The sequence below is a fragment of the Thalia democratica genome, chromosome 9 (genome assembly GCF_965202585.1).
Source record: "Thalia democratica chromosome 9, ktThaDemo2.hap1.1, whole genome shotgun sequence".
Lineage (NCBI taxonomy): Eukaryota > Metazoa > Chordata > Thaliacea > Salpida > Salpidae > Thalia > Thalia democratica.
The window spans coordinates 7,484,374-7,497,672 of record NC_139173.1 but is presented as its reverse complement, the minus strand read 5'-3'; positions in this window follow the sequence as shown (position 1 = coordinate 7,497,672).

The window sequence follows — 13,299 nt, the reverse complement described above, 5'->3', positions numbered from 1 at the left end:
GTTTTTCAGCTCAAACATATTTTTTCTACGACCTTGGCTGCAAAGGCCATCAAAATTTTGTGTATACAATCCACCAACTAGAAGTGCATTTGACTCATCAGCATAATTTTGATGACGTTGATAAACTTTTTTACGGGACTTTATCCAGCATTTTTTACAGACAAAACACTCAATATACCTCATATTTTTACTGCTCCAAACAAATTTATCAGTTAATTTGTTACATATGCTACAAGTTGTTTTACCACTTGGTTTTTGTGTGGTTTTCTTTAAGAGTTTGCATACATTTTGTGTGTACAATCCACCAACTAGAAGTGCATTTGACTCATCAGCATAACTTTGGTGACTTTGATAAACTTTTTTACAGGACTTTAACCAGCATTTTTTACAGGCAGAACACTCAATATACCTCATATTTTTACTGCTCCAAACAAATTTATCAGTTAATTTATTACATGTGTCACAAGTTATTTTACCACTTGGTTTTTGTGTGGTTTTCTTTGAGGATTTGTATGAGAAAACTGATGCTGTAACAGCGGGTTTTGACATTGCATCACGTGCCATCTCTTTTCCTTCAATAAAACCGATTGTCTCATTGACATTTTTCTCATCTAGATTTTCCCATCCTAGCACCTCTTTACGGATATCCTCATTGGCTAAACCTGTTACCATGACATCTTTTAGGATTATGTCTGTAAAATCTATCTTTTGATTACAGCCATCCTTTGGGCATTTACATGTGTACGAACATGTACTGGCTTTTCCCTTTAAACGGGCAGCAAATGATCTAGTGTTTTCAGTTAAATCCTGTCTTGCACTAAGAAAGTCTGATCGTCGTACAACAACTGAAACAGGAATAACTGCAAGCTGCTTGATCATCCTTAAAAGCTCTTGCTCATTGAAATTTACTACATCTTTATGTCCTTTCAGAATAGCATCGCCTAAATCTTCCTCACAGCACTGGTACAGTTGACGGCGTTTTTCTACATCTGTCATCTGTATGCTATCTTTAAACATAGTCCACTTTTGTACAAATATGTTCCAACCCTCTTCACTGCAGTCTGTCCCTATTCGAGGACGGTCCATCTTTGGGAGCTTTGGTTTTGAAGAATTTGCATTAATGTGTACGTTGTTGTGAATGATAAGCAAAGAAGCAATTGTTACAGAAGCATTGACGTCTGGTGTTTCATATGTGCAACTCTCAAGAGGGGATTTAATCACAGGCATTATTGATTCAATTCAGCTTGACTTTATCATAAATAAATATATCTTTCTTTGTTGAGTTTATTCACAAACTAATACAAGAATGATAAAGTCTGTAACACAAAACATTACTAAAACTAGGTAAATACTTCTACATTTAATAATGAAGAAACTGTGGTTCATAAGTTGGTATTGGAAACTTTTTACAGAATACGCTATACCTCAACCATTTATTAGATATTCTATCTACAAAAAAGATTTATAGTTTGTACTTTAGGCTTTCAAAAAAGAGTCAATATTTTTTTTGGTATAAATCTTACATTTAATTGTCCTAAAGGAAGTACTTACCACGACTAAAAATGTTTCTAATATCAAACTATAAATCATTGTCTTTTTATAAAAAAAACTCACTTAATATTGTATTTAAAGCAATTTAATACTATTAGTGTCAAAGTTTCTGAAAATGTTATCTATTAAACAACTCACAGCAAGTTTGCAATCAAAAAAAAAAACAGTAGAATATTGGATTTAGGTTGATGGCTCTCCTGTCAATTACAAGTCCTGTTTTGTTTGTCAAAACAACAAAATATCATTATTAAGATAGTATAAGCTCTAGCTTTATTAAAAAAACAAATATTATTTACTCTATTTGAAACTAGGAACAAAATCTTGTAACAATGTGTGTATAATAAAAACATCTTTACCAGTATATAAGTTATATACATACTTAAGACAATCTCAATATGCAGCAAATTTACAATAATCATTATACATCTCTTTTATTAAAAGTTAAAAGCACAATGGTAATCGCAGTGTTTAAATTCTCATTTTGATAACTTTCCATCAATAATTGCAGTTTAAAAAAAAAAAAAACTGAATTTCTACGGACAAAGTTGAAAAAACCATAAAACACATTAGATTTTACTTTTCTTTTTAGAGCTGGACCAAATTTTGAAACAAATATGTACAATAAAGTGTACTATTTTAGTGATAACAATAATAAAGTTACAATTTTAAAAGCAAAATAATTATATTTTCAAAGCGTGTAATATTTTTTTTAGAACTAAATTAAGTCACAAATTTCATTAAAAGGACTTATGAGTTAAAAAATTTATCTTTTAAAAAGTTTGAACATTAACACACAATTCACAAAAACTTTGTAAAAGCAAACTTTTTCTGAGATTAATAATATAATTTAATAAACTTATATTATTAAAAGTAAATAAAAGATGAAGAAAATTGTAGCCTAAGTCTTTAGTTTTCTGAATCTTAAAAATCTGTGCACAGTAAATAAGAAAAATTCATGTGCTCACCAGGTTATTAAGTTTATTGTAAATATAACTTGTAATAGTAAATATTTTAAATTGAAATAGTTGCAAAATCTATTGATAGCAAAGTCAAAATTAATTTGGATAAAAAGTGTTTTCTAAAAAATGTCAGGTCTATGGTAGAATAAAAAAACTCTTGATTTAAATAATAATTAGTTATAACCTTGTATTAATCAATATATTACTTTATCAAAAAGATATCATTTTTTATATTGGTTTGTAGTATATTAAAGTTTTTATGATAGTTTTAGTTTCAAAATATTTTTTAGCTTTTAGCAATTACTAAAAAATTAAACTCATACAAACAATATAATTTTTTTTAACATTCTATTTTCTAAAGCACAATACCGGGCCCATACACTCCCATATTATGAAAGTACACATACTATTTATACACTATGAGAATAACTGTTAAAAATTAATTTAAGAAAAAAACATTCAAAGCAATAAATGAATTAATTCTATTTAAATTTTAAACATAGGAATTTTTTTAAAGTATCATTTTGGTGACATTTATTTAAATAAAGAGTTTAAATTAGGGTTTCCAAAGTGAAAACATTGCCCCTTCAAGTATCAAAGAACAACAAGTAGTAAAGGGGGTAAATAAGTATGTTGGAAATTAACTAGTTAGAGAATATCTAATAAAGAGGGTAAACAATTTTTAAGTTTTAAGGGGGCAATTATGAAAATGATTTTGGAGTACAGTGATATAAATTATGTCTATTTTAGTTGTACTGTAATTCTCTCCAAAATTTCTGTTAGCAATAATAGGATATTTATTGAAAGTTTTAAAACTATAAAAAAACCTACTTATTGCATCAATAATCTCTTAATGCCTATTTTTTAATAATGTTTTGATAAACAAAAAATGTCAAAAAATTTAGTACTACACAAATTAAAGTAAACATTTTTTTTTTCTGATCAGAAATAACTATTGTATACGCTTTGGAAAAAAAAAGGTATTAATACTACGAAAAGATCATTATTTTAGAAGTTTTTTTCATATGTAGATGTGGTACATGACAAATTATTTTGAAATTTAGAGTTGTAGAAGTTCGTACATATATAGATTTTTTGTTTTAAACAAAGCTGTTTTTAAATTTTTGTGTTTGTATAACACTTATCCTATTCTATTATATTTTAAAAGAAAAAAATATTTAGATAACAAAATAAAATTTTAATTTGAATATATATGCAGTAACACTTTATTTTGTAAAAATGTTTTTATTTTAGTGCTGATGCATTTAGACAGTTATAAAGACAAGGCAATGCAGCAAGTTGCAACCGACACTTTTTTGCGGCACAAGCTCAACCAGCTGTACGAGCAGTTTGTCAAAAACCAAAACTGTGATATTTTGCTGCGCATTGAAGACAAGCTTATACAAGCTCACTCTTGCATCATTGCTTCCGGTTCAACTAAGCTAGACCAGATCGTCTCGCATCATCAGAACAAACTACTTGAAAAAGGTTTGGTTTAATTACTGTGTTTTTACATAATGAGTTTATATTAGTACAAGTTTCATATAAAGTTAGTTGTATTTTGTTTCAGTTACAAAAGTGTAATCTATATGAAATGAAAAATATTGCTCATGCAACTGTACTTTATAAGTGTTTGAGAATAGAAAGAATTTATAGTATTTGAGTAGCTTTTTTCTTTGATAAGTTTGTAAATTATAGTCTTTTTGTTAATAATGTTCAACCATGTTTGTTACTAGGTGAAGAGTTAATTTTAGAAGAGTTTACAGTTTCATCTTTTGAGTTCATTGTACCATTTTTATACAAGGGAACCTTAGACTTTGAAAAACTTAACGACAGTAACTACAAAGACGTAATAAACTCAGTCAAGTTTTACGGCATGCATGAAGTTAGTTTAACTATTAAAAACAAGATTTATGTTTTTCAGGTATTTATTTTAGTTAAGTTAAAAGAAACGATTTATAAATTAATGTTGTAGAATAATATAAAGAATTTTTAATCAAGTACAAACTACTATTTCAAACTAATCAAAGTTTTTATTATTATATGTTTTGATTTTTAGAAAACAAAGTTCTTTATTATATGTTTTGATTTTTAGAAAACAAAAGTTTTTAATGATTGTTGTTAGTTAACATATTTTAAATTTTTATGTTTTTTTGTTATATTAAGAAATAAATTAAATCTATTACTAGAAAAATGTTAACAGACTATCTACTATAGTAATAAAGTTGGCTTTGCATTGAAAAGGTATTTTTGTTTAAGTAAGTTGACACAACTTTTTTTTTGTTTTTCACATATTCTTTTTTTTTTTTGATCACAGTTTATTATTATTTTTTAACTACTAATATGTAATTTAAGTATGAAGGCAAATAAAATATTTGTTTTACCAAATTATTGTATTAAAGTTTTAAAATAAAGTCCAAATATAAATAAAACACAATCCTAAGTTAGTAGATTTGTACAAAAATATTTTACAAATATCAAGATCTATATCTTTTATTTTCAATAACTTTTTGGTGATTAAAATTTTGATCTAACAAAGTTATAGGTTTTTTAAAGTAATATGGAAAAGTTATTTAACAACGTTTTATTAAAAAGAGTGTTTTTATTTGTTAATTGTTTATTAAAGATGACATTTGTCTATAATTTCGTTTAAATAACAGCAACTATAAATGATACTTCCCTATATTTCTAAAACATTTTTTTGCACTTAATTTTTAAAGACACGAAACTCATGATAATCAAAGTGTAAGAAAACCATTGTATTTACATTGCAACAAAACATTAATTTATGACAACTGTGCTACGTACATGGATAACCACAGGTCATTTGAATAATTCAGAATCATATATTAGCAAAAGTTACTAAACCAAAATGAAAATAAAAGTACAAGTAAGCTAACAATATAAATTTAAGCTATGTATTTCCCTTTGATGCCTTCTTTGATTTGTGTTCTTAATCATAAATTATTAGTTGAGTTTTCTGAATTTTTAAGCCCATTCTCTCAGAGGAGATGTTTTCCAAGCATCAACACTTGTTTAAGCAACATATACTTTCTTTCTATCATATCTAAAAGATCTACTAGATTTAATTCAGGTGTTTGAAGAGCTACATCTCATTACCCAAAAATCTTGAGAAATAAAGTTTTTACTAGTTAAAGTTTTTAATTATTTTTGATGGATCTTTATCTTGTTAGCAGGTAAATGGCTGATTTTTGAAATGATATTTTTATCCGTTCAAAATCTAGAACCAAATTAATGCTAATGTAGAAGAAATCTGTGTTTATTTTAACCCCTTATTGAACAAAGGTGACTTTAAAAAACCGAAAAAAGCTTTGTGAAAAGAGCTTTTGTTAAAGATAGGCTTCTCACAGACTCATCAATGACTCCTCCATTTTGATTTCAACTGTAAAAAGTTTTTGTTAAAAAAGTATTATTTTTCTCTGTGAGGAAGCCTATAAATATTAAAAAAAAAATTCATTAACAAATTGTTGTGCTTTTGTGTAGAAATAATTATTGTTGTTTTGTAGGGAAGCATTTTCATTATTCTTCTCATTAAGTTCACACTTTCATTCTGTCTTAAGCAGTTTTACCTGCAAATATCTTCGGATTTCTCGAAACTCTTTCTTGCACTGGTTTAGTCTCCTTTGAACAAAAAATGCAAGACCTGCCACTCGTTGGACAGTCTTTAATTGTACTAAGCTCCTTAAATCTTTGCACAACATGGCAAATTGTGAATGCGGCCACCTTCAAGAGCTTCGCAATATCTGGATCTGTACTTCACTACTTGCACAACGAATTTGGACTTTTGCCTCTTTTGCTCATTTAAAAAAGGTTTAATACTAAAACTATAAACCTTTTACTGAAAATAATAAACAAATATTTACTCGAAACTCCATTAGGCCGCCATCATATTTTTATTTTGTAAATGATAAAAAGATAGTTATCTTCTTGTTCATTTATGTTTACTTGTTTTGTTATATATTATAGGTTTTTTATTCTAACTTTTATTTGTTATGTAGTCTTGACTATTTTTATTTTGTGTAAGTAAAATGTTATTTATCATCCTCTTTTCATAAAGATCATGAGATGATTGCTTTATGCGCAAAGATCACTATTTACCCGAATATATCACCTTATTAACCTGTAAGCAGCCCAGTTTGATTGACACTACTTTAATTTGAATGATAAAAACTAATTTCAATATAAACCAATCAAAAGAACGTCCAACGACTTCTGAGTAACATGTATATTCCAAAAACCGCATTTAACTTCAGGTGCTGCAGCGGGTGAACAGGCTGGCGAGCAGGAGCATCAACCCGAACCTGAACGGGGAGATGGGCAAGATATTCGGCAACATGGCCGACTGCAACGCTAGGCTGATCAAGTCGGTGCTCATCGACTGCTTCGGCGACTCGTTCCACTGCGAGGACAGCGTGAACTGCATGCTGTGCGAGGAGAAGCTGAACTTGAGCGACGTGGATCACGTGGTGGAGCACTGCTGGAAGCACAAGATGACTTCCAACAAAATTGCCGAGGTTGGCATATTGTATTGTTTGGCATAATATATTTCCTCACTTTATACCAAGGGTGATGCAAAGCAGCAGCGTTTTGATTTTATTAAAGTAACATTTGTGGTTAATATTTTTATCTTTAAATCTCTGTGTGTTAGTTTTAGATGATTAATTTTTTTTTTACTGAGAATTATATATAAAAGTTTATATAGAAATATATAAATTGAAGCACTGCAGGTTTTTATCAGTTTTATGTTTTATCCAATTAAAACCTCCCAATCAGATACTGGCGGACGAGGAAGAGGAGGAAGGGAGGGAGGGGAGGTACCTGCTGAACATCGAGATAAGCGACGACAGCAGCCTGTTGGACGAGTACTACTACGCTGACGTCAGCGGTTACGTGGTGGGCGGCGGGAGGAGAAAGTGCTTTCCCACCTGCTTCACCTGCGGCATATGCGGGAAGGAGTTCAGGTACCGCAAGTCGCTCGACTCACACCAGAAGTTTGTTTCTCACACTTTTATCTTTAATTTTTATTTATAATACATAATAATTGTTTTAAGAAAAATAACAGTTGTTTGAAAAAATAAACAAGGCTTTTGACATTTAAGTTTTCGTGGATTAGTAGTTGCGTAAGTCTTGTTTTTTTTTGTCACATTCAAAAAAGTATTAAACATTTCTATTTAAAATTCGTTACAATAAAGTGACTAATTTTTTCAAGGAATTTGTTTGTGGTTTAAGTTTTTTTCTTGTTTTGAAAAGATGTTAAGTATTTGTTTATTTGATAATATATACTGATTAGTTTATGTTTTGGTTTTAAACATTGAATAATAAACTAGTATGGATTTATTTATATTAACTTTTTAGAAATGTTAATAAATCATGTATAGCTGTATTAAATTTATAAAAAGGTTGTTAATAAGTAAAAATTTATTTTGTTGAATAAAAAATTTAAAATCTATAACTAAATAATTTAATAAATAAAAAAGAAATGTGTTTGATAATAAGCTTTGTAAATGAGCTCTTGTAATAAGTTAGAACTATACTACAAGATAATTTAAGCAAAAGTTTGTACGCAAAATTATTTATTAGATTGCAATCAGCAAAGAACATAGCAAAAAAATTTGGTAAAAAGACAAAATGCAATCGAACAAAAAATAGGAATTAAACTTTTTACTTATGGATATTAATATTTTAAAATTAAATTACTTCTTTAAAAGGTGCTTGAATCAAGTCCGGTAGAGCTTATAAACAAATTCATTGTTAATTAATGAATTTATTTTTATATAGTAAAATAACATACTTAAAACTGTATGTACTTCATATAAACTGTTTTTCTTAAAAGTTTATCATATTTTTTTGGAATCAACTTGCGTGTTTAAATGTAAAAATACCAGATTATGTTTTTTTTTTTGTTCCAAATATGATTCTTTAATATAAATAGCTGGACTATATTTAAGTAAAGTATTTCAAAGAACTAAATTACAAACCAACGTTTAACCTGATATGGCTCCCCGTATACATTTAAACTATTATCCAAATAGAGTGAATTAAATGTTTAAATAAGATTTAAAGTTTTATCAAACATTTAAAAATTATAAAAAAAATTGTTTTAATCTTATTAAAAATATGGTGCGAGAACCAAGAAGCCACAAAAGGGTTTATAATTGTTTATTAGTTCTCGAACCATATTTTTAAAAAAATAATAAAAAAAAAATTTTAGTATTAAAATGTATAACAACAATATCTTTATCACAGAGTTTATTGAGATTTTCTTAAAAAATTTTTTTTAGTAAGAAGACTCTAATTAAAGACCAAAATTGAACAGACCAATATAATGTATATAATAAGTATCCGGTTTATATAAAGAACAAGTTCACCAACCAATAAAGTAAGAACAAAACAAAAAAGAAATTAAATGGATTTTTAAATCTGCTGTGAGAGAACTAAAAAAATCAAAATATTCCACTTTTTCTATGGGCTCTAGCGCCGACCCAATAAACCCAATTTAAAAAAAATATATATCTGCTGTATGATTAAGCTAATAAGTTGTATAGAAAGTATTTTATAAAACAAAAAAACTGTTGTGTTTTGAAGTCAATAAAAATGACTCAAGTTTCCCTTATTTCAGATTGAATCTCGTGCATTATTTAGCCTCAAAAATTAACCTGATAAAACCACTCAAAAAATTATCAAACCAAACTTTTTTGTCAATGTTATTTTATTGAAACAAACATCAACTAAATACAACTCCACACAGGTTCTGCAAGATGGCGCAGAACTTGTCGAACGAGCTGCAGGAGAAACGGGTGGGAACGCGGAAGGAGCTGGTGTCGAACATCATGGACGGGAAGTACCTGTTGGATGACAAGGAGCGGGAGGAGGTGATCACGTACCTGCAGGGACCGGAGCAGCCCGGCAAGAAGCAGTGGTCGTGCCCGGTATGCCCGGACATGGTGTTCGACAAGAAGCACGATCAGGTCACCCACATCAGGGAAATGCACGGGCAGCTGAAAAAGTTCCAGTGCGAGTATTGCGACAAAACGTTCCCCGTTGGTTGTTGATTAATGAAATTTTTACACGATTTCAGTTCAAATAATTTATTAATTAACTTCAGCACTAATGTTATGTATTGCGATAAAATGTTCCCTGTTGGTTGCCCCTTGATTGTACTTAAATGCTCATAGTATATTATGTCAAAATTATTCTGTTTGGTTGTTTTTCAGATGTTCTAAAAGTTTTAAGGTTGTAATAACAGAAGAAATAACTTATGTAGAAATAAATGTTTAACAAATCTTTTAAGATGGATGTTTTTATAACATTTATTAAATTAATCTTAATTAATTGTTGTTCTGTTTTAACTGTATATATCTAAATTTTCTTAGAAATAACTTTTATTCATCTTATGCAGTGCCACCAAAACTTAAAATAACTATACAAAGTATATCATTGTATTTAAACCTTTGTGCATAAAAGTTTTGATTCACATAACTTATTAAACAGTAAAGACAGATAAAATATCAAAAGGTATAATTCAAACTCATTTCATAAAACTGTAAATCTCAGTAAGGTTTGTGTTCACAGTAAAATAAAACTAAATATTTTTCAATGCGCACAACTTGAAACAACATACAGACGAAGACGGCGTTGCTGTCGCACACGAGGCGGCACACCGGGGAGCGACCGTTCAAGTGCGAGGTGTGCGGCGAGTCGTTCGCCGAGAAGAAGTCCATGGAGGACCACACGCGCAGACACACGGGAGAAAGACCTTTTCAGTGCCACCTGTGCGGCAGGAGCTTCACTTTCAGGTTTAACATTTTATCTGGAGTTATTTTTAAACTTTTGTTTTTAGAATTTTCGTCGAGAGCTAAAATCATAAAAGTTATTGCTATATTAAAATTATTTTCTAAGCGGTATTTTGTGTTCCGAGTTTTATTAGAAGTATACTTTTACTTTTAAAAAGTTTTAACCTCTGCGGCAGAAGCTTCATTTTCAGATGTTATTTTACGTTTAGAATTAAAAAAGGTATAATTTTTTGATTAATTAAATTTTGCTCATAGTCGTAAATATGAAATGGTTTTAAAATTGATTAAATGAAAAAAAAAATACAATTTATGTAGCTTAAATGTAATTGTATATTCATAGTTTTTGAATAAGTATTTAAAATGAAGAATTAGTAAAAGTACATTTTGTATTTTATAAACAACGTTAAGTTTCAAACTTTTGTAAGGTTTGAATACAAAAGGTAATCCAATAGTATAGCAGTTCTTATTTTATTTGAAAAGCTGAACAAAGACACAAAACTTATAGTTGTTAAGAATATTTTCTTTAGTTTATGGCCGTAAAATATTACTATTAGTAGTCCGAAAATTACTAAATATTTTAGTTGTCGAATAAAGAGTTTGATATTGAGAAATGTAAAATAAGTATTTTGGAACTTTTTTTAAAAGCTTTGAAAGCCCTGGAACTTTTATTTGTGTAAAAAGTCTCAATAGCTTAAGTTGAAGTTCATTTAATCTTACTTTTACTTCATGCATTATTAATTAAATACTAGTACTGTAAGTTAGTATAATTATAAAAACTAAATATTATAACTTAGATTTCTTTTTTAAATATGTTTTTTCTTAGTTAATCGAAATTACTAAGTGAGGCTGTTTTTTTGTTTCATTTGCTTGTTTTAACAGTACTTTACTTTTGAAAATTTTCGATAGCACAAAAAGTTAAAATATTTCTTTTCTTTACTTACTAAAAACAGGAGTACATACTTATATTTTCAACCAGTAGCTATTTATATTTTGAATTTGAGTTCCTTTAAAAAATGTTTCTTTAATAAATTAAAGCATACAGGCAAGTTTATTACACTAAATATCTTATGAAAAGTTGAAAGATTCTCTCAACAACAAACGTTTTATAATCAGTGGTTTAGTTTGACTTATAACAATAGGATAAATAAAAAAAATTTGATGATTACTTATATATATATATACTTATATTAATAGTTTGTAAGCCATAAGTTTCTCATTTGAAATTATTTACTTCTAATAAAAACTCTCACATGTCTTTCTAAATTAGTTTCATTTGAATTGTTTCACTACTAAATTCTATAATATCAATTTAAACCAAACTATCAAGCAGTACATCATAAATATTTGATATTCGAAATAAAAAAATGTTTTTTATGTATCAAATTTTTAAATTATTCTACACATAAATAAACTCACCAAAAGTTTTAACATCACCATGACAACAGGCAGTCCTTGTACCGTCACATGAAGTTCCATGACAACAAGCGGCCCTTCAAGTGTCCCCACTGCCCCAAGCGCTTCGTCCTCCGCCAGAACCTCACCGACCACATATCGAGGCACCTGAAAACCGCCAACAACGCCGCCAAGCGGTCCTCCCACAGCGTCACCCCGATCAGCGAGGCGTGTCACGTGAGTAACGAGAACAAAATGGCGCAAACCAACGATGGCCCGAGGAACTTGGCGAGGGAGGGGTTGGAAGTGCCGGAGATAATAAGGATGCCGCTGACCAACGGGCAGCAGATGAACTTCTCCGCCGCGCAGATCGACATGCAGCGGATTGGTGACAGTTTTAATCCTGCGGGTGACAGTTTTAATCAAGCAGATGCCAATTTTAATCAAGCAGGTGCCAATTTCAACCAAGCAGGTGAAAATTTTACACAAGCTGGTGACAGTCTTACTCCAGAAAGCGTCAATTTCACTCGGGTCAACAGTTTCAAGCAGGCGAGCGACAACTTAACACGGGCAAACAACCATTTCACTCCGGCATGCAACAGTTTCAGTCAAGCAGGTGACAATTTTACACGGAACACCGGCGCATTTGCACCGCCGAGCGACAGTTTTGCACGAGCCGGTCAAAGCTTCACTCCGGCCGGCGACAGCTTCACGGCGACCGGCCACCAAACAGCAATGTCAATGGGCCAGATCGCGTCCAACTGCGTCCGAGCCAATCAGAAGCAGTTCGCGGACCACCCCATGAGCCTGCTGGTCAACCAGGACTTTGAAATCCCCGCCAACCCGCAGATGCCGGCCGGTCACTCGTACCCGGGACTTTTCTACCCGCAACCGTCCCCCATGGAAGTTTTGGGCCAGTCGGGACAGGTCGCCGTGATGCAAAGAGAGGTGGGGATGAACCTGATTTCGGGAGGGCAGGTGGAAGCCAGCCTGATTTCCGACCCGAGCCTGGTTGCCAGGAGTTACGTTGACGACGGTTTCAATTGATAGGTTACTAGCATTTATTGTTGATAATGTAGACTTAAAGATTTCATAGAAATAAAAAAGGTTGTTTAGGCACAAATGTTATAAAGTTGATTCAGGTGATCTGGACCTTAAACTGTAATATTATTTTAGTCACCAAGTTATTTAAAGTTTAAATTTTTAAATAAAAGTTGATTCTGATACAGATATTTACCTCCAATGTTGATAGTGTCAATTTAGAATCTTTTTTTTAGCACTAAAGTTATTTTATTGAGACATGAATCAAATATAGAATAGATTGAGTTGAGCTTGTATTCTTTTTTGACTCGTAACCAATTGCTTAATAGTTACACTTAAAAAAGTATTTGTTTAAACGTTTAAGCTTTATTTACATTGTGAGTATGTTTTATAAACTGCTGTTAATGTAAAGAGTTAATGTGTGAATGCTTGAATTTTTACAAAGCTTGCATTTTGTTTTGTATAATTGCAAAATTTTGATTATATTTAATTGTTGAAACTTAAGTTTTTTACACTTAAAATATGAGAATTTTTAAACAATT